Raw genomic sequence first — 23,776 nt, 5'->3', positions numbered from 1 at the left:
GTAAAAATTAAAACAATTTTTCACTTTTGAAAAATACATTTTTAATTAAAACATTCATTCACAAAATGTCATAACATCAAGTTTTCAAATCACAATGTCTCCCAAGATCAAAATACATCCAATCCCATATGTGTGTACGAATCAAGCCGGCTCCTTCCCGCGGTCATCACTGGTACCTGAAACACATAACACTGAACACTGTAAGCATAAGCTTAGTGAGTTTCCCCAAAATACCACACTAATCACATAATAGCCACTCTAGGCTGTAACTTTGTTGACCCTCTGGTCAATGTGTCTCAGTGGGACCCTCCAGCCCCAACTCTCTGTGGGCCCTCTGGCCCTAACTCTAGGGACCCGAAAGTCCCAACTCTGTAACTCTATAATCATGCATATCACATATCACAGCAAATCACAACACATAATAACATGCAATCACATTGGCATATAACTCTATAATACTCTGTCTCTGAACTCTATTACCTCACTAGGTAAAGTATAGTGAGAAGACTCACCTCGGGTGTCTCGGTAAATATCTGTCTGAGAATGAATGTGATCTAGCCTCTGCCTAATCACACAAAGTAATACACCCATAAATACAACTGAACTCAATCCTAAAGGTCAACCAGGTCAACGCTCAACTTTAACCGGACTCGGCGAGTGCACTAGGGCGACTCGGCGAGTCTATACGTGTCCACTGACTCCCTTGGATCCTCTCTTGACACATCGAGTACTTCCCTAACTCGACGAGTTCCACCTGGCATGAATCGCGGGGCCACCACGACTCAACTCGCCGAGTCTCAAGAACAACTCGGCGAGTTCCGGCTTAACTCAGCCCCCCCTTGACTCTCCCTGACTCATCGAGTCGACCCCTCAACTCGGCAAGACCACTCGATAAGTGGTTACGGGCAAACTCCATGCTACTCGCCGAGTCTATTCTTCAGACTCGGCGAGTCCATGCCATGCATAAACTCAAACTCACTTCTGAGGTCAGATCTGTTCCATACAATCATATATTTGTCCTCCCCAGGCATGATAATCATGTAAAGTCCAAACCTTGGTGCTCAAACAATAACTATTTGCTCATAAATGATGATTTAGCCCCATATGTCATAACTATAGGCCAATACTCTCATGAACCCTCATAAAGCTTAAGGAATAAAGCTTTTCTGGACTTCTATGGATCTCATCTCAAGCCTCATCACAAATAGGGACGGAATGGACATCAAATCTAACCAACAAAGGGGTCAAGAAACCCTAAACCCCCATGTTCATCATAACAACAGAAAAAGGGAGCCAAATATATCCAAGATGATGCTCTGAGCTCCAAAATCGAAAGATGTCCACCTCCCTTGCCTTCTCTTAGCTAGAATCTCCTTTGCCTTGCCAAACAAAGCTTCAAGGGTCAACAATGGCCTCTTCTCTCTCCCAAAATGCTCAAATATCTTTAGGGTTTCTCTCTATGGGTTGGTGGCCGCAAATGACGGCCATAAGCCCCTTTAAATAGGTCTCAAACCCTGGAAATTAGGGTTTCATTAAACAGCGTGGACTCGCCGAGTCCAGACGCGAACCCACGCCCAAAACCGCGATCCTACTCGGCGAGTTTGGACTCCAACTCGCCGAGTCTCCTCACAAATCACCCAAAATAAAAGGATAAAATAATACCTGGGAATCCGGGATGTTACAATTCTCCCCCACTAGAATTAGACTTTGCCCTCGAAGTCTCGCTCTGCAAATAACTCCGGATGCTGCTCACGCATCTCACTCTCCGGCTCCCAAGTCATCTCGGACCCCTTCCGATGTTGCCACTGAACCAAAACCAAAGGTACCTCCTTGCTTCTCAAAACCTTGATTTTCCGATCTCTAATTGCCACCGGTCTCTCAGCATAATTCAGGCTCGCATCCACCTGAATATCCTATAATGGTACCACTGCCGACTCATCGGCTATACACTTCCGCAATTGCGACACGTGGAAAGTGTCGTGAATATGACCCAACTCTGCTGGCAACTCCAAACGATAGGCTACCCTGCCTACCCTCGCGACTACCCTAAATGGACCAATATATCGGGGACCCAACTTGCCCCTCTTCCTGAATCGAATCACTCCTTTCCAAGGAGAGACCTTCAGGAGCACAAAGTCGCCGACCTGAAACTCAAGCTCGGAACGGCGTCTGTCCGCATAACTGTTCTGACGACTCTGAGCGGTCAACAACCTCTGTCTGACCTGTTGGATCTGATCTGTCGTCTGAAGCACGATCTCGGTACTTCCCATAGCACGCTGCCCGTCCTCTCCCCAGCAAATGGGAGTCCGACACCTCCTCCCATACAACAGCTCAAAGGGTGGCATACCAATGCTCGAATGATGGCTGTTGTTGTAGGAAAACTCTGCCAAGGGCAAATACGTGTCCCAACTCCCCCCAAAATCCAGCACACATGCCCGTAGCATGTTCTCGAGCGTCTGAATCGTCCACTCACTCTGTCCGTCAGTCTGGGGGTGATATGCGGTACTAAAATGCAGCCTAGTACCCAACTCCTTGTGAAACTTCTTCCAGAATCTGGAAGTGAAACGCACATCTCGGTCTGAGACAATCGAGATCGACACTCCATGCCGTGATTCCACTTCCCTCACGTACACCTCTGCTAACTTCTCTGCGGAAGAGCTCTCGCTGATAGCAAGGAAGTGGGCGCTCTTCGTCAACCTGTCCACAATCACCCAAATTGCATCAACTCCCCTAGCAGTCCTTGGAAATTTGGTGATAAAATCCATGGTAATCTGCTCCCATTTCCATTCGGGAACCTCCAACGGCTGCAACTTACCATGCGGTCTCTGGTGCTCGGCCTTAACCCTACGGCAGGTTAAGCACCTCTCAACAAACCACGCGACATCCCTCTTCATACAGGGCCACCAATACTCTCTTCTTAGGTCTAAATACATCTTAGTGGCCCCAGGATGGATCGAGAATTTCGACCGATGAGCCTCTTCCATCAAAGTGGTACGCGTCCCTCCCACAAACGGTACCCAGATACGCCCCTGGAATGTCATAAGCCCCCGACCATCGGTAACGAACTCCGAAACCAACCCAACAACTCGCTCTTTTTTTTGCATCTCGGGTAGCACAGCCTCAGCCTGTGCCCACGAATGGCGTCCAATATTGGAGCTATCACAGTCAACCTCAAACATACACCTCACAACGGGGTGCTCTCTGCCCTGCGGCTCAGTGCATCGGCTACAACATTAGCCTTGCCCAGGTGGTACAGGATCTCATAATCATAATCCTTGACCACATCCAACCACCTCCTCTGTCGCATGTTTAGGTTGGGCTGATCCATCAAATACTTTAGGCTCTTGTGGTCTGTGTATATCGTACACCGAACCCCGTACAGATAGTGACGCCAAATCTTGAGGGCGAACACCACTGCCCCCAACTCTAGATCGTGGGTAGGATACCTCGTCTCATGAGGCTTCAGCTGCCTCGATGCGTATGCTATCACATGCCCTCTCTACATCAGCACCGCTCCCAATCCCAAGATCGACGCATCACAATACACCACAAGGTCCTCCATCCCCTCTGGGAGGGCTAACACTAGGGCTTCACATAGCCTCTGGCAAAGCATCTCAAAAGAGGTCTACTGCTTTGGTCCCCATGAAAAAACGACACCCTTCCGAGTTAATCTAGTGAGTGGCACAGTGATCTTGGAGAAATCCCTGATAAATCTCCGATAATAGCCTGCCAACCCCAAGAAACTCCTGATCTCGGACGGTGACCTCGGCACCTCCCAACTCATCACTGCCTCCACTTTGGCCGGGTCGACCAAAATCCCCTTCTGGTTAACGAGGTGCCCTAGGAACTGGACCTCTTGCAACCAGAAATCACACTTGGAGAATTTGGCGTAAAGCCTCTCCGATATCATAACTCTGAGGATCTCCCTCAAATGCTCCTCATGCTGCTCTCTGGATCTCGAATACACCAAAATTTCGTCGATGAACATGATCACCGACCGATCCAACATTGGCCTGGACACTCTGTTCATGAGATCCATGAACACTGTCGGGGCATTGGTGAGTCCGAAAGGCATCACCACAAACTCATAATGCCCATAACGAGTCCTGAACGTTGTCTTCTGGATGTCCTCATCTCGCACCCTTACCTGATGATACCCCGACCTCAAATCGATCTTGGAGAACCAAGATGCTCCCTGCAACTGATCGAACAAATCATCGATCCTCGGCAACGGGTAACGGTTCTTGACCGTCAGCTTGTTCAACTCCCGGTAATCAATGCACATCCGGTGTGAACCATCCTTCTTCTTGACAAAAAGGATAGGCGCTCCCCACGGCGAGCTGCTCGGCCGAATAAACCCCTTCCCCAACAGCTCCTGAAGCTGCGAGGATAACTCTTGCATCTCTGGAGGTGCAAGGCGATAGGGCACCTTGGCGATAGGCGCGGCCCCCGGAACCAAATCGATACTGAACTCCACTTGCCTCACGGGAGGCACACCCGGCAACTCCTCTGGAAATACATCCGGGAACTCACGTACTATCAGAACCTCCTCAACTGACCTCGGTCTCCCTGAATCAACCCGCGTATCCATCACATACGCCACAAAGCCCTTACAACCCTGCTGTAGACACTGCCTCACCCTAGCGGCCGAACAAAACGCTGAGCCAGAACGTGTACCCTCACCGTACACCGTAAGAACTCCCCCACTAGGGTCTCGTATGGTCACCAGCTGTTGCTCGCAGTCGATAACCGCACCGAATCTGCTCAACCAGACCATGCCCACAATGACACAGACATCACCCATCGCAATAGGAACCAAATCAATCAGGAACTCAACACCGAAAATCTCAAATACGCACCCACAGATCACCTCCGTGGCATATATCACTCTCTTGTCAGCTATGGAAACTCTCAGAGGTCGACTCAACGCCTCACGACTAACACTGATATGTTGATTAAAAGCCAGAGATACAAAAGACCGACTCGCACCCGAGTCAAATAACACCAACGCAGGTACAAAATTCACAAGAAAAGTACCTACGCATAACATAATATAAGCACATTATCTCAACATCAAAATAAATACACGAAAGAATACATACTAGCCACGACATCGGGCGCTGCGGACCTCCTCCGTGGTCAACTGAAAGGCTCTCCCTCGTGCCCTCGGCGCCTCGGCCTTCACTGGCCGACTCTCGGTAGCTCTGATGGCGGCAGGGGCAGATCCCTGAGGTGCTCCCTGTGCTGATCCCCGTAACTGCGGACACTCTGCCTTCCGGTGTCCAGTCTGGTTGCAGTGAAAACATACTGCAAACCCCTTGGGGTAGTCCTTGGCCATATGCCCCTCCTTGCCACATTTGTAGCAAGACCCTGCTCTACACACTCCGTCGTGGCTCTTGTTGCACTTGCCACAAGTGCGGCTCCTCTGGCTCCCTGATCTCGAATCGGCAGGCTTGGCCCGCTTGGCTACCGGCTGAGACTGCACCGGTTGCCGATCCCTCCCCTGAGACTCAGCCTCCTCCCTAGCCTGAGTCTCCAGCTCTATCTCCCTCTTCCGGGCATTTTCCTGAAGCTCAACAAATGTCCGGTACGTCGAGTTCGCCACGAACTCACGTATGTCCCTCCTCAGAATGCTCAAATATCAACTCATACGTGCCTGCTCGGAGGACACGTGCTCTGGGCATAACATCGCCCGCTCATGAAACATCCTCGTAATCACCGTAAAAGACTCAGTACCCTGCTTGAGGGTCAGAAACTCCTGGGCCAAATGCTCCCTCTCCACCAGGGGAAAGTACTCATCTCGGAACATAGCAGTGAACCTCTCCTAGGTCACTGCTGCAAGCTCAGCAGGCGTATAGTGCGCCGTCACAAATTTCCACCAGAGCTTCGCCCCCAAGCGAAGCTGGTTCAGCGCGAACCGGACTCTCAAATGCTCAAGAGACGAGCAAGTGAAGAAACACCCCTCTATGTCTGAAATCCATCTCATCGCCGCAATCGGGTCCTGGGTCCCGTCAAACTCCGGTGGTTTCGTGTTGCTGAACTCTCGGAACAGCAACACATCACCACCCTGCGGCCTCGTCGCAGCTATGGCTGCAGTGGCTACAGCAACAACAGCCTCAGAAAGAGCAGCGTACTTCTCATCGAATGTCTCTATCAACGTGGTCTTGATAGACCCGAACATCTCTGGTATCTCTGCCATGATGGCCGCAGCCACCTCCTCCTGGATGATCCTACGGATCTCCTCATCCCTCGTGTCACTGGTCCCTAATGTCTGGCGAGTCCCAACCATGATCTCTCTCTCTGAAATACAACATAAGAATAATATCAGGGACTCGCTCGAGTATACTCACACTCGAGTACTCCATCCTACTTGTTCCTTGGTACTCCAAAGATTCTTACTTGGACTATGCACTGACCCGGTGTCTTCAGTAGTACGGGCCCAATACTACCGTCCACACCGCATCAGCATCCACCCCAAGTCCTCCTCCCAGAGTCCCAAGTCCCAAGCACTTCTACTCTCTTTAATCATATGATACTCGCAACAGATTTCTCAAAATCTCCTCACTGCTACCTAACCACTCTGAAATATTCATAGCAGCAAGACTCCTAGACTCAGGCATCACATATCAGGCCACTCTAGTCCTAATAAGAATACATAGTCTACTCTAGCATGCATATCATAGCTCATCAGATAACATATCACATCATATATTATAACACTTATAATGATGGTATTTTGGGAAATCACCGTTCGGGCGATGGCTGTTCGTACACACGACTCGCTCTGTTTATCTCGCAAGTTCTTCTTTTGAAAACTTGTTTTATTATCAAAAATTTTCTCAAATCCTCGGTTTGAGTTCAGATACGCCCGAAGGTGCACCCGAATCCCTCAAACCTAGGCTCTGATACCAACTTGTAACACCATAAAAATTAAAACAAATTTTCACTTTTGAAAAATACATTTTTAATTAAAACATTCATTCACAAAATGTCATAACATCAAGTTTTCAAATCACAATGCCTCCCAAGATCAAAATACATCCAATTCCATATGTGTGTACGAATCAAGCCGGCGCCTTCCCGTGGTCATCACTGGTACCTGAAACACATAACACTGAACACTGTAAGCATAAGCTTAGTGAGTTTCCCCAAAATACCACACTAATCACATAATAGCCACTCTAGGTTGTAACTCTGTTGACCCTCTGGTCAATGTTTCTCAGTGGGGCCCTCCAGCCCCAACTCTCTGTGGGCCCTCTGGCCCTAACTCTCGGGACCCGAAAGTCCCAACTCTGTAACTCTATAATCATGCATATCACATATCACAGCAAATCACAACACATAATAACATGCAATCACACTGGCATATAACTCTATAATACTCTGTCTCTGAACTCTATTACCTCACTAGGTAAAGTATAGTGAGAAGACTCACCTCGGGTGTCTCGGTAAATATCTGTCTGAGAATGAATGTGATCTAGCCTCCGCCTAATCACACAAAGTAATACACCCATAAATACAACTGAACTCAATCCTAAAGGTCAACCAGGTCAACGCTCAACTTTAACCGGACTCGACGAGTGCACTAGGGCGACTCGGCGAGTCTATACGTGTCCACTGACTCCCTTGGATCCTCTCTTGACACATCGAGTACTTCCCTAACTCGACGAGTTCCACCTGGCATGAATCGCGGGGCCACCACGACTCAACTCGCCGAGTCTCAAGAACAACTCGGCGAGTTCCGGCTTAACTCAGCCCCCCCTTGACTCTCCCTGACTCACCGAGTCGACCCCTCAACTCGGCAAGACCACTCGATAAGTGGTTACGGGCAAACTCCATGCTACTCGCCGAGTCTGTTCTTCAGACTCGGCGAGTCCATGCCATGCATAAACTCAAACTCACTTCTGAGGTCAGATATGTTCCATACAATCATATATCTGTCCTCCCCAGGCATGATAATCACGTAAAGTCCAAACCTTGGTGCTCAAACAACAACTATTTGCTCATAAATGATGTTTTAGCCCTATATGTCATAACTATAGGCCAATACTCTCATGAACCCTCATAAAGCTTAAGGAATAAAGCTTCTCTGGACTTTTATGGATCTCATTTCAAGCCTCATCACAAATAGGGACGGAATGGACATCAAATCTAACCAACAAAGGGGTCAAGAAACCCTAAACCCCCATGTTCATCATAACAACAGAAAAAGGGAGCCAAATATACCTCCAAGATGATGCTCTGAGCTCCAAAATCGAAAGATGTCCACCTCCCTTGCCTTCTCTTAGCTAGAATCTCCTTTGCCTTGCCAAACAAAGCTTCAAGGGTCAACAATGGCCTCTTCTCTCTCCCAAAATGCTCAAATCTCTTTAGGGTTTCTCTCTAGGGGTTGGTGGCCGCAAATGACGGCCATAAGCCCCTTTAAATAGGTCTCAAACCCTGGAAATTAGGGTTTCATTAAACAGCGTGGACTCGCCGAGTCCACTTTTGGACTCGCCGAGTCCAGACGCGAACCCACGCCCAAAACCGCGATCCTACTCGGCGAGTTTGGACTCCAACTCGCCGAGTCTCCTCACAAATCACCCAAAATAAAAGGATATAATAATACCTGGGAATCCGGGATGTTACAGATAGGGTTTACCATATCATCTTAAGGCGGATCGTGGTTTAAAGACATTAACGGCGACAACCATTATTAGCGGTGCCTATTGTTAGAGTCGTCGTTAATGCCTTTAATTCTTGTAGTTGGTATATGCGAACCCATCGAATAAAGATCATACCATTTTCACCTATTGTGATTAGAATCTCTATTATGATTAAATTATTTTCTAGATCTCTGTGGTTGACTAGAAACACTTCAAGAAAATACCTTTGTGTCGACGATACAAGTCATCGGTAAAAGTCAGGCTATACTGACGACATATCATTGGCATAGGGTTGACCAAGTGCCAGTGAATTCACCTTTTCTAGCGACGACATGTTGCCAGGTAGCACTTGGAAATAATAAAGAAAATCTCAGGTTCGTGAAAATTTATACTGACGACACGTCGTCGGTATAGATTTTATAAAAATAATTACTTTTTTTTATTTGTAGTGTTGCAAATAAAAGTGAAACAAAGTTGTTTTTTTTTTCAACCTCTATCTAGACGCCTTGTCATCAGTACCCGTTTATTAATATTTTTTAGATTAAACAGGAAAAAACCAAATAACATCGTATTTATTAACCCTATGTCGACGACATGTCATCAACATATGGCTTCATCTTCTTCAGCTACCCTAATCGATACCATTCATAGACGCCACATTAATCCATATTATCTCTCGACAAACTTTCGACTCCGACGCATTCCACCGGTTTTTAACCTGTGACTTCTTCATTCCTTCATGTTTTCTTGATTTATAATGTTTTAGGAAGGTTTTTGGTGTTTTTGAGGATTTTGGGTTTAATTTTGCAAAAAAAAAAAATGGAGTGGTGACGATCAGGTATGTTTCTTGGTCCTTTTCTTCTTTGTTTCTGATTTCACCTATATTCTTCTTTGTCTGATTTCACATTTGGGGTTTTTCTGAACCATTCATCATCATTGGACCAACCATCACCGACCACCATCGTCTATCCCTACACCGAAGGTAAGTTCACTGATTTCCAATCACGATTTTTGTTTTTTTTTTTTCTAATTTTGGTTGGAAATCTATTTTTGCTGATGTTTAGATGTTTTGTATGTTTGTATGAAACCAATTTTGTGTATAATTTTATGAAACTGATTTTGTTCATGTTTTCTGATTAAGGTTCGTTGATTTCGGGTATTATAGCTTGAACAAGGACTAAGCCCGCAACATATTGAGGGTTGGAGACAGATGTGCTTCAAGGAACGTCGGAGCTGGTGTACATCGTAAGCAGAAAAAGATTGGGTAAGTAATAAACAAAGTTAATATGTTGTTAAATATGTTGTTGTTGTTGTTGTTATGGTTTTTTAAGGTATATTAGTTTTATTTTAGTGTTTAAGTTTAGTTATTTGTTTCAATTAATGTATGTATATTGTTTTCTGTATTTTAGAAAAAGATTCAAGCAAAGTATACAAAGATGCAAGAAGAGGTCGGGGAGGACGAACATGTAAATGAGTCTCATTGTCTTACTCGTGCCCTTAGTGAGAGACACAAACATACGCGTGAAGTTGGAAGGAAACCAAAAACCAACAATCATTTAATTTCAAATCAACCTCCTTCCAAATCTTTTAAATCTCAATCTCAAAATATGGATAATACCCAATTTGTTGCATTAACCTAATAAATGCAACAATGGTATAATAACCCATTCACGACTGTAAGTCCTAGCTTTCAAAACTCCACAATTTCAATTCAATCCCAATATGTTCCATAAAATACCCCCGAACCAACCAACAAAGCCGAGGAGATGGATGACAATTGTGGTGATTGATCTTTCATATTATTTTGAACAATGTTTGTTGAAGATTTGTATTTTTATTTTATTTTTTGTTATTTTGGTATGTAGTAGACTTTAAGTCTTGAATTTGAATTATGATGGTTTGTTATACTTATTTAGTGTTTGACATTATGCTATATATTGTCTGGATTTGTTTAAAAAAATAGGTTTTGTATATATAACAAAATCTATATAAATTTTTTTTTTAAAAAAAAATAGGATATACTGACGAAATGTCATTGGCATAAGTCTTAACTACATATAAAAAACGGTTTTAACCTATACCAACAACAAGTCATCGTTATAGCTCAAATGGAAAAATTGTTACCCACTTATCCCAACGACATGTTATCACAATAGGTCAATGTGTCCCATCGACATGTTGTCGGTATAAATTGCTTCTATACTGATGACAAGTCGTCTGTAAAAGTAAATAATAAGTTTTTTCTCGGAAATCATTTCCGACGGCCCTTTTCTGACAACTTGTCGTCGGTAATGGGGGGCCTATCCCGACGACTTTTTCCACTTCCACCGACGACTTGTCGTCATTATAGGCTTTCCCGACAACATGTCGTCAGCATATGGGTAATAAATGTCGTCGACATAAGGGTCTTTTGTTGTAGTAAAACGTGTTATTGTCTTTTTCACGTAACTTATATTTAATCTTTAAGAAAAATAAATCATATCAGAGTGTGATTTTTCTATTGCATTTGATATTATTATATTATTATAATTAAATACTCAGTTCTAAAACCTTTTTTTTTGGAGGGTATAAAGTAGGTTTTGACCTCACCTTTTAATATTTGTTACCTAAATCAACTGGTAGAAGATGTTATATGTACATAGTCAACAAAATAGTCAAAATTAAAATCAAAATTAAGATTTACCTTTTGACAATTATTATGGATACTCCCTTTGACTATTAAGATTTAAATGTAAAAATACAGATTATATGTCAAAATATGTATATATAAAAACATATTTATTTTTAAAAAATACTACATTTATATGTAAATTTATGTTTATTCTTTGAAATATATATATATATATATATATATATATATATATATATATATATATATATATATATATATATATATATATATATATATATATATATATATATATACTTCGAAATAATATCTTTGAACAAATTATGTAATAATTATTGTAAAATGTGCATGAAAAAAATAGTGGTTAAATTTGTATAAAAAATATTATTGATTAAATTTGTACAAAAGAAAAAATTTAGAGATTCAATGTATATATAAATATACATATAAAAACCTATAACGTTCGAGACATGACTTCGATAAAGAAAATGAGATGAATTTAAAATTAACATAGTATGCTAACATGTCATGTGAATTGGAAGAGTGTGATAGAAACTGGTGGTAAGAACTTTGATTAAAAAAATGAGATGACTTTAAAGTTAACATAGTATGCTAATATGTCATGTGAATCGGAGGAGTGTGATAGAAACTATAGTTGTAAGATATAAAAAATCGCTGGGAGCATAATGGTAAATTGTTGCTTACTTTTTCTCTTCCGATTCAACTTGAAAAACCTATAAAACATTTATTTTCATTTTTATTCTTTGAACTTAGAAACACAAAAATATGTTATACAAAGGATGATATGCCAATCGTAAGATGCATAGGATGGTCTGAACATGAAGAAGTGACGTTGGCCATAAAATACACTAACACTCTCGAAAATAATCAAGTTATTCAACATATTTGTCATATTTTTGGCAAATAGTTATTGATCAATTTCAACAATAACTTGGTAGGTTCAGATCGTTCAACACATCAAATTGCTATTAAATGGAAAGATATGCAGCTAAAAGTGAAAGAGTTTAATAATATTTCACCTACAAGATGAATACGCAGGAGGCCGGAGTGTCTAACAAAAAAACACAACACAAATGAGTATCACGAACGCCATAACATGAATTCAAAAGAAACACGAACACAAGAAATCACAACATCAACAGTTCTTATTCATTAAGAACCAGAAGGTTTTCTTGAATACTTACAATCCAAAACCTCACTACATAAACTCTCTTCACACTACAAAATAACATCGCTACAAAATCATTCACCTAATCTACACTCTTTGTGAATCAATGATCAAGAACAAAAGGTTAAACATAAGAACAAGAACCCAAATGACTAGAGAAAGAAGAAGTTATCAGTAGGAAGATGAATACGCATATATCCTCCAACTCTCACATAATCACTAATTTATACATCTGACTAGTCAACGAGGTCACTGATCAACAATATGGATCGGATTTGACCCGTACGTTTCATAACTTCACCACATCATATATCAGTCCAATACTTCTGCAAACTATACAAAATATACCCTTCTGCACCAAATCATAACAAACACAAGCAATATATACATAGAATAAATAAACTAAAAAAATATGTAAAAGGATACTCAAAAGGATATAATGAATTATAAGTTTGTAACATTAAACTCTTATAATTTCAACATGAATGATTTTCATACAAGGGCGTGGTGAAATATTTAAAAAAACATCATTCTTTTTTTAATGATTGTAGTTGGATTTCATTTGTCGGTTTTCTTTTAGTTTATGGTTTGTAGTATTTTAAGTATTTATCTTCATTTTAATTGTTGCTTTAGAATCTAATTTAATGTTTTATTGTAGTGTATTTTTTAATTAAATGTTATTTTTATTTTTTTTATTTTATAAGTATTTTGTCTTAAATTAGTTACAGTTTAATTTTTTTTTTAAAAATGAATGGGTCGAGAGAGATGTGATCGACGAATTTTATGTGTTGTGAGATGGGAAATATGAAATAGATGAAAGAGGAAAAAACTTATGTGTATATGATGTGACAAGTGGGTTGACAGGGGTGGATACCATCCGGGAACCAAATCTCAATTTTTACATCTAAAAGATATAAATGTTTCTCCAAACTCACTCCATTTCTTACATTAATTTATTGTAAATAATATTATAATTGGTGTTATAGTATTTGTTGCCAAAATAATATCAAAGTTCATGTGTTACTTTTAGTCCTTCAAGTTTCATTTTTATTTAATTTTAGTTTATTAAATATGATTAGATATATTTTAGACAAAACTACAAAAATAGTTCATGTGATGGGTATTTTTTCCGGGATTTGGTCCAAACCACAATTTCTTTAGATTGATAGTCATTTTGATCATGTTTGTATGTTTTTTGGTCCTTCGAAAAATTGAAAAGACTAAAATTCCCCTATGATATATTTTTTATGTTTTCCTATTTCATTTATTGTTTTATTAATAACAAATGTGGGGCCATTCGTATCTCTCTCTCTCTCTCTCTCTCTCTCTCTCTCTCTCTCTCTCTCTCTCTCTCTCTCTCCCTTCAAACGTCGGTTTCCCAGTTGGAACCACCACCAATCAAACCCACACCACCACCACCATATCTTCGGCTATACCCGGCTTCACTGACAATTAAGGGAAGAATGAGGGATTTTGAATATGGGGAAAAACACCACCAGGATTTCCATCAACATATTCGGTTTTCTGGGTTTTCTCTTTAATACACACAAACAAACAATTGATTTTTTGGGTTTACTCTTCAAGAACAATTGAATTCTATGTTTGTTTGTAGAACTAAAAATCATTTCTGAATCTAAAAAAATCTTATGGGTTTATAAAATTGATTATTTATGTTGTATTTTCATATCATTTCTAGGTTAAGGGTTAATGAAATCAAAGTAGATGATGACATTGAATCAAATCGAAGTTGAAACCATCCCACAACTCGATTGCACCACTAGAATCGGAGCTAAAATCAAAGTTGAATCAAATAGAAAGTGTGTGTATGTGTGTGTTGTGTTCTTGGTTCATTCAAGTCATCCTAATGAATAACCTTTTGAGGATCAAAAGAATTTAAACAGACCAAACAACAAGAAATAACGATTTCCAATTTAAGGTCCTTCTTGCAACTCATCTGCTCATTCAATCGGGTGGCAAAAGTTTAATTCTTCTACATATCAACAAAAGAGTGCAAATTACATCGGTGATATGACAATTGTGTTGCCCCAGAAACTGGAATGGTCTAGATTTGTAATGAACATGAGGTTAGTCAGGGAAGAATCTGAGTTCAAACCTAAGTGGATCAAGGATTGGAAGGAAGTTGATGAAAATGAAAATCCTCTTTGATTGCTTAAAGACTCATCAACGGTGGAAGAAAGTGTTGGATTAGATGTCTAAGCCCATAACTATTATTGGTATGTACTCGACCTGATAGTAGCATGGCCATTTAGGTTGCACTTCACCAGAACAATTTGTATGGATAGTTTTTTGAGAATAGTATGTCTATGGTTTATTAATATATTCTAAGTTATAATATATTAATATGAAATAATATTATTTAATTCGTATTGATCAACAATTAATTTAGAGTTAATTTAGTGATCAAGATGAACTAATCAAATATGGACTCTTATATATATATATATATATATATATATATATATATATATATATATATATATATATATATATATATATATATATATAATGGGCCAAGTTCATTTAGGATGGGCTAAGTTTGCATGGATAGTCCATGGAGTTTTTAATCCATCGATCCTATGGAAATGAAAGGTCATGGGTATTAGGGCTTACATGAATGTAACCCTAATCCTCCATACTATATAAAGAGGTATTTGGCACATGAAATGACACTAGTGTGTGAGTGAACAAGAGTGGACCACTTTCTAGTGTGATTACTATTCTCTCAAGTTTTCCAAGGTGTTTTGGTGATTTGTTATTCCACTTGAGACATCCACATTATTGGTGCTAGGCTCTTGAAGCTCCAAGGAATTAACCACAAGAAAAAAAGTATGTCATCCCACTAAATTTTGTATTACAAGTACCCCATGGTATGTTAGTTAGGATGAGAACCTTGGAAAAATCATATTTGCATGTATAATAGAGAAAACATAGATCCAAGGTTTCTAGGGTTACATGTACACCATAGGAGTGTTAGAATGCTCAAAACCCATCAGTGGTATCAGAGACTAGGCTCGTTTTCTTTATACTTGATGCAAATTGCTAAAAAATGTCGAATTTATGCACACTTCCTAGTTGACTCGTCGAGTCCTTCATGGAACTCGACGAGTCCATGCATATATTCAACCAACTCGCCGAGTCAGTTCATGCACTCGATGAGTTGGCAAGCCTGAGTGCAGATTTTCGTGTTTTGGTGCTGGAATTGGTCTAAAATCATTACCGTAAACTGTTTTGGACTTATATATCTTGTTTTTGATGTGGTAATGAATATGGTAAACCAATTTGAAGGTTATTATCAAAATTTCAAGTTTTATATGTGTTTATATGATTCTTGAAATTGTTGATATGATTGTTCATACACTTATGAGTTTTGGTAGATCATAGGAATTATTTGCAAATTGTTTGTAAGTTAATTCTTGATCTAAATGTGTTTAATGGAGTCCATAATTTGTCCTCAAGTTATGGATTACCAAAAGTCATTTCTTTTAAAGATCCATTAAAAACTCATAGGTTACACAATTAAAGAGTCTTTTTCATCATAAATTGTTTTATGAACTCCATAACTTGTCCTCAAGTTATGGACGTTCAAGAGTCTCTTCATTAAGATTTTTAAAACCTTAATTAAACTCACAAGTTATGAAAATCCAAAAGTTTTTTGAATTGTTCAAAACTTGCCCTCAAGTTTTGGAATTTGTAAAGTCTCACACACACTTTAATTCCAAACCCTATAGTTTTAAAAGTTAAAATTCAGACCTTATACCTTATAGTATTATAAGTTAATAATAATAATAATAATAATAATAATAATAATAATAATAATAATAATAATATATGTATATATGTATATATGTATGTATAAGAGCAAGTCAGTTTTACCGTTAGTAGGCTTCATTCACGAAGTCGGTCTATAAGGGGGTATAAGGTTGTTGCCTATAAAATGGCAGCTTAATAGGTGTCCACTCTCACCCACCGCTTCCTTGATTGGTGGAGGGTCATTAGTCGAACGGGTAGGACAAGGACTATAATTCTCATTATAAGTATAATGATAAATATAGAGTAACTAACCTTTTATAAATTCCCAATCTTAGTTACTTTAGGAAAATGTGAACTTGGTGTTAACCCATGAAATTACACTTTGTACCTTACCAAATCGTTGGTGGAGCGTATGTGGGTTACCGGCACACTAACATGGACTAGTAAGAGTGGCAAAAGGGTAACTTAATGTTTATCACAAATCGGTGGAGCGTGTGTAGGTAACTGGCACATCGATTAAGTGATAAATATTAAGGGTACCAAGTTAATTTGCATGGTTACTCACACCTTGTTTGTGATCCTCGGCATCCCATTCACAAAATTGAGAGGGCACAATCGATTTTTAAACATGCCATTGAAAAGTTCAATGAATCTCAAAAGATCTAGGAGTTTCAAATCCAATTAAAACCTAATACCTACTTCGTTTTTCATGGTGGAAATTGGTGAATCTCCATTCGCCTACCTTCAAATATTTTGTAGCTTGGATTACGGCATCCCTCTTCCAAGTTATAAAATATTGTGTTGGGTCCTAGCCGTAATTTTTCATATTGGGTGTTCTATTAAGGACTTAAATCAACTAACTTGAATTTCTCCCATTGTAGATGTCTGGTTCAGACAACTATGGTCTTCCCAAATCTCTTGGAAAAACCATTCCTAATGAAGATGATGTCCCGCGATTGGATCATGGGAATAATACTTCTCTTCCTCCACCGCCTCCAATTATTCTCCCTGACCCACAAGCTCGAAGACTTGAAAAATTCAAGGTCACTCAAGCCCTACTTGCAATGAAACATGAAGATGGAAGGCATGTGTGTTCTCACGTCTTGGAGATGAAGTCACATATCAACAGGCTGAGAGTGTTGGGTGTCGAATTCTCAAGGAAGTTGGCTGTTGACTGGGTGCTTCAGTCACTTCCTGAGTCGTATAGTGAGTTCATTAAGAAATACCATGTGACAGACCACGACATGACCCTAATTGATCTTACTTATTTGCATGTTGCTGCTGAATCAAAAATGTTTTGGTGCACTGGAAAAGTAAATTTGGGTGGAAGATTTACTTCTCAAACTTCCATGGACATTGACAATGGTAACATTGGAAGTCCATAAACTTTTTATCTTCCTAATGGAAAGGGATCGACCTTGGTCAACCTGGTTGACCAAAAAGTAAAGGGAAAGGCTAAGTCTGTGATACTCCCGTGTTCCATTCCCAAAGAGTTTATATGTTTTTATTGTCAAGAGAAGGGGCATTGGTTGCGAAGCTGCCCTGACTACCTAAAAGATCTGAGAGAAGGAAGATTCAAAAAGTTTAACTCTGCTTCAGGTAAGTACACTATATAACTCTATAAGTTTCTAATTATTGATTCTTAATACATGATGTGACTAGGTTGCATTTTGATTTTTGGTAGGATCAAGCAAAGGGAAGGAAACTTAAAGGAAGAGTATGTTGAATCTGATCGCGAAGATGGATTTCAATCGCATGGTTCGAAGATCGGATTTTTGAGCTGCTGCTTAGGAGTTATGATAGATTGCTAGGAAATATGTAATAGCATAGTTTTCATTTAAAGTTGCATTGTAAGGAGAGAGTTTTTTCCCCATTTTATAAATAAATAAAATTTTGTTTTATTTTATTATATCTCCGTGCAATGACATTTATGAAAAAAATGATGTTTGTATGTTTCTAGCAATATTGGAAATATGAATTTGATTTTTTCTTTTGTAGTAGTGTCTAAATTTACCAAATAACGAAAGATTCTCATCACCCAAGTTTCAATCGGACAGAAACTTGGAATCATGCAAGCTGTATTGTATGATGAATGAGAATTTTCATCTTTGGAAAATTAAGACTAGTTCCTTGTTCACATGTATATGTGAGTCAAGTGAAGGACTAAGGGATCGAGTACACATTCTTGTGCATTGGTCAAGTCCACTACAAAGATCGATAAGACTATTCGTCATGATGTGCTAAAGTTTAGTAAATATGGTTATACTTACAAGTTTAAGTATAATTCTGAAACATTGGAAAAGGTTCAATGTATGGCAGAATGAATGAGAAGAATTAAATTAGGTAGAATGATAAAAGTTTCTCAAATCTGAGAAAATAGGAGAGTACTTTAGTATCATGTTTTATGATCATATTAATGATTATGAGACCATATCACAATTGATACTCTAAGGACATCTTAGTGCATTCTTATGGCTAAGAAGAGGAGTCATGAATTGTTGAAGTGGTTAAATCAAGATGATGAGTCATACTTCAAAAACAGTTCTTAGAGTCATACTCCAAGATTGTAACTTGAGTGACATATCTTAAAGAAGGTTAATAACACTTGTCAAATGTAAGAGTAAAATGTTTTCTACTCTTGTACATTTGAAATTGGTAAGTTGTGTGTTTTGGATTAAACCAAGACCAACTAAGGCTAATTGTGTAAAGTGTTTGTCTTTATAAGAATCCGCACTATCTCTTGAATATTTGTCTATCAAGGAATGGTTCTTGGCAAGAGAGTTTTATATGTCAAGAGGACAGTGGGAGTCTTAAAGTTGCTGAAAGAGTTTCAAGAACTAATCAAGAATAAAACTTGTAGTTTATCACTAGCACACGACTTAAGGTTTCTAACCTATCGTGCTGACATAATTCTTGTTTGTATGCCCATACTGGCTAATGTTGTCTATGCATGTGAGTTTTACGAGTTCTCGGTTGCTTGCATAACAACCTGGAAGCAATGGTAGGCCTTGAGCTACCTAGTGGCAAGAAGTTTAGATTGCACAAGTTCAATCCATATGAGTTTGGATTTGTCGCTAACCTTGTCTTCTGATTATGGTTTTGACAAATTCACATGGATATGAACACATATACCCTAAAATATAAGTGTCATAAGGTTTCTCTCTGATTCGTGAATATGATGGTGAGGAAACGCTTTCACCAAGTAGATTTTAAGTAGATAGCAATTGTGATATTTGCATTCTTATAGTCGTTAGTGGAGCGTGTATGGTTAACCGGCACACTAACATAGACTTGTGAGAAGTGGCAAAGGTCTAAACAATTGAGACTATGATTACGGCATCCCTTTTCATAGTTCTAAAAATTATTTAGACACACATGTGAGCTGTCTAAGAAAAGGTGTATGATTTTGATAAAGTCTTATCAAAGCATCTCGTATCAGAAATCTGAACTTTCGTAAGAAAGTCAATAAAGTATTGATTTCTAGAAGTCCAACTGATTTCTGGATACATGTCAAAGCTAGTGGGAGCATAAGTGTTATGCTAATAATTTTCATGTTAGTGGGAGCATGATAATTATGATAAGTGTTGCAAGTTAGCAATGTTAATTATAGAAAACAAAAGTTTTAATTGGGAAAAGTCGTTTTGCTATAATTAAGGGAAAGAAAATTATACTTCATTTCAATTCTAAAAGCTTAGATTAAGATTTTAATCATTTTTAGTCAAGTATATATATATATATATATATATATATATATATATATATATATATATATATATATATATTGCGTTCTCAAAATTTGATTATGATTACGGTATCCCTCTTCATAGTCGAATTATGAAAACATGGAAAATAAAAAAAAATATATTGTAGCAAAAGACTGATCTAGGATCATGTCTTTATGTGAGACATCATGAATCGTGTCCCATATGCTTTGGGTATATGATCGATTACATGTGCTATAATATTTATCCTTTCTAAATTTTCAAATGCCTAGGGCATTAAGAGGGGAAACGGTATAGAATTGGATATGACTAAAATGATTAAGCAATTGTTGAGGACAATCTGAGGTTTTACCAAAGATTGGTTGCTCATGGACAGTTGGAAGTATGGTGTAAATTTTTGGAAAGGACCATATTGACATATTCTGAAAAAGAGGTAACTCTTGTTCAGAAGTGATAGTCAAAATGGTAATATGGAAATGTCTCCATAGGTGGAAGTTATTCAATCTGTGTAAGATTAGAAAAACTTAATGCAAGAAGGATGTTAAAAGGAATGTACTTTGAATTTGAGACTTCGCTTCCATGGAATTGATCTCCATTGGAGTACTTTGTAATGCTTGTTGCCAAGTCTTTGTGACTTTGTGCATAGTCATTACAAGAGGATCAATGCATATGAGTTTTGAATCTAAAAGATTTCGGTAAATGGCAGGAATTTGGAATTCTTACACTTACGATAAGGATTTGGGATTGTGAAATGAGAATCATTGGAATTATGTTCAATTGATCTATTCCACAAAGTAAGGATCATAGACAAACATAGTGTTCATACTTGGTGTATGGCATAACTATTGTTTGGACAAACATAGTGTGCATGCTTGGAGCATGGCATGACTATTGTTTTGATTCAAGTATTAAGTTGATTATTTGAAACATTATGCAATGAATAATGTGTAATCAATATGGTGATAAATAAAAGGTGTTTTATTTATATTCATAAGTTCTGAGACCATATTGGATTCGATTATTCTTGTGTCTCACTTTGAATGTTTTGACTTCCCGAATAACTAGGTTATTCAAACTATCCACGGTCGATCATACTTTGGAAGTAGGTATTGAGGCAAGACTGTCATGAAGGGTCTGTAGTTTGTCTCGGACAAAGTGGCTACAGTGTTCATGAGTGCTCTTGGAATGAGATTCGAGTATTGGATTCAACCCACGCTCATTTGAATCACTTCATGGATTTTATCACGAGTGAATCATGAGACAATAATATCTTATATTCTTCAAATGGAGATGTGTGAGTTGTAGTTGCACGTCAATTGCACATTGACATATGAAAACGCAACCAGTAACTTGGTTGCTGTAAAACATATCATTGTGTGTAATTTGATGAGTAAGTACAAGCGAACACTGAAGGGTTATTAGCATTCTAACACTCCTATGGTGTACATGCAACCCTATAAACCTTGGATCTATGTTTTCTCTATTATACATGCAAATATTCAATATTCCAAGGTATCAATACTAACTAGCATAATATGAAGCAACTATACTACAAAAGCTTAGTTAGATGACATACCTTTTGATGGAGCTTGAAGTCTTGGTCTTTAAGAGCTTAGCCCCAATAGTGTGGAAGCCTCAAGTGGAATCACAAATCACCAAAAACACCTTGGAAATCTTGAGAGAATAGTAAGAACACTAGAAATTGGCCCAATCTTGTTTTCTCACACACTAGTGCCATTTCATGTTCCAAAGACCTCTTTATATAGCATGGAGGATTAGGGTTACATTCATGTAAACCCTAATACCCATGACCTTTCATTTCCATAGGATCCATGGGTTAAAACTCCATGGACTTGGCCCATGCTATTATATATATATATATATATATATATATATATATATATATATATATATATATATATATAATAGTCCATATTTAAGTAGTTCCTTTTTTTCACTAAATTAATTCTTGATCAATACTAATTAAATAATATGATTCCATATTAATATGTTAGAACTTATAATATATTAATATAAATCATAAACATACTATTCTCAAAAGACTATCCATATAAATTGTTCCGGTGAAGTGCAACCCAAATGGACCATGCTACTCTCGGGTCGAATACATACCAATAATAGTTATGGGCTTAGACATCTAATACAATAGTCTCCTACTTGGATAAGTCTAAAACTATTATTACATATGACTCCAAGATCCCAAGTAGCAATCGTAGCTCTTAAAGCCGTTGTCGAACTCTGACCTAGTTAAATGACTTGTCCATTAGATAAGGGATCATATATTCCTTCATTCTAGATATCATATAGACTGAGACATGGATTATAATCATTATCTCTCTGTCCATTTGTTGTTTCCCGATTTCCGATTTATGACAACTGACTAATTGAACAAATCAAATCAGTCCAGGATTGGCCAAGCACTTAGGGGTGTCATCACTAAATCATCAAGGGGCCCACATATATCGCTTTTATCCCTCCAAGGGTAGAAGGAATGGATAAACTTTGACTCATATGCTTGTTCTAATACTTGTTGAATTATAAACAAAGGCATGTTTTATAACATCGAGTTACCAATGTGTTTTCGTGCAATCAATGTATAACCAACTCATATCTCTAGGTTTGACGAATATAAGATATTATCGTCTCATGATCACACATGATAAAATCCATGAAGTGATTCAAATGAGTGTGGGTTTAATCCAATACTCAGAACTTATGAGCATTCATGAATGTTGTAGCAACTCTTGCTATGTCCAACACCTTAGACATCTACAAGCCAACTTCATGACAATCTTGATTCATACCTACTTCCAACATATGGCCGACTGTGGATGGTTTGAATAATGTAGTCATTCGGGAAGAATGACCTAGTTATTCTGGAAGTCAAAACATGCAAAGTGAAACACAAGAATAATAATAATTCAATATGGCCCCAAGCACCTTTGAGAGTAAATAGAACACCTTATACTTAAACACCATATTGATTACTCATTATTCATTGTATAATGTTTCAAATTTATCAACTTAATACTCGAATTAAAACAATAGTTGTCTCATGCTCCAAGCATGTACACTATGTTTTTCTAAACAATAGTTATACCATGCACCAAGTATACACACTATGTTTGTCTATGATCCTTACTTTGTGAAATAGACCAATTGAACATGATTCCAATGATGCTCATTTCACAAACCCAAATCCTTACCGTAAATATAAGAATTCCAAATTCCTGCCATTTACCGAAATCTGTTAGATTCTAAACTTATATGCATTGATCCTCTCGTAATGACTATTCACAAACTCACAAAGACTTGTCAACAGACATTACAGAGTATTCAAATGGAGATCATTCCATGGAACCGAAGTCTCAAATTCAAAGTACATTGCTTTGAACATCCTTATTGCATTAAGTTTCCTATCCTTACACAGATTTAATGGATAACTTCCACCTATGAAACATGTCCATATTCTCATTCTGACTATCACTTCTGAACAAGAATTTCCTCTTTTAAGAATATGTCAATATGGTCCTCTCCAAAAATTTACACAATACTTCCAACTGTCCCTGAGCAACCAATCTTTGGTAAACCTTAGATTTTCCTCGACAATTGCTTAATCAAATTAGTCATATCCAGTTCTAGTACTTTTCCCTCTTAATGCCCTAGGCATTTGGAAAAATTTAGAACAGATGAATATTATAGCACATGCAATCGATCCTATATCTGAAGCATATGGGACATGATTCATGATGTATCACATAAAGACATGATACTAGACCAGTCTTTTGCTATAATATTT

Source organism: Lactuca sativa, chromosome 7, assembly GCF_002870075.4.
Source record: "Lactuca sativa cultivar Salinas chromosome 7, Lsat_Salinas_v11, whole genome shotgun sequence".
NCBI lineage: Eukaryota > Viridiplantae > Streptophyta > Magnoliopsida > Asterales > Asteraceae > Lactuca > Lactuca sativa.
The sequence above is the reverse complement of the archived record's forward strand: the minus strand, read 5'-3'. Positions refer to the sequence as shown.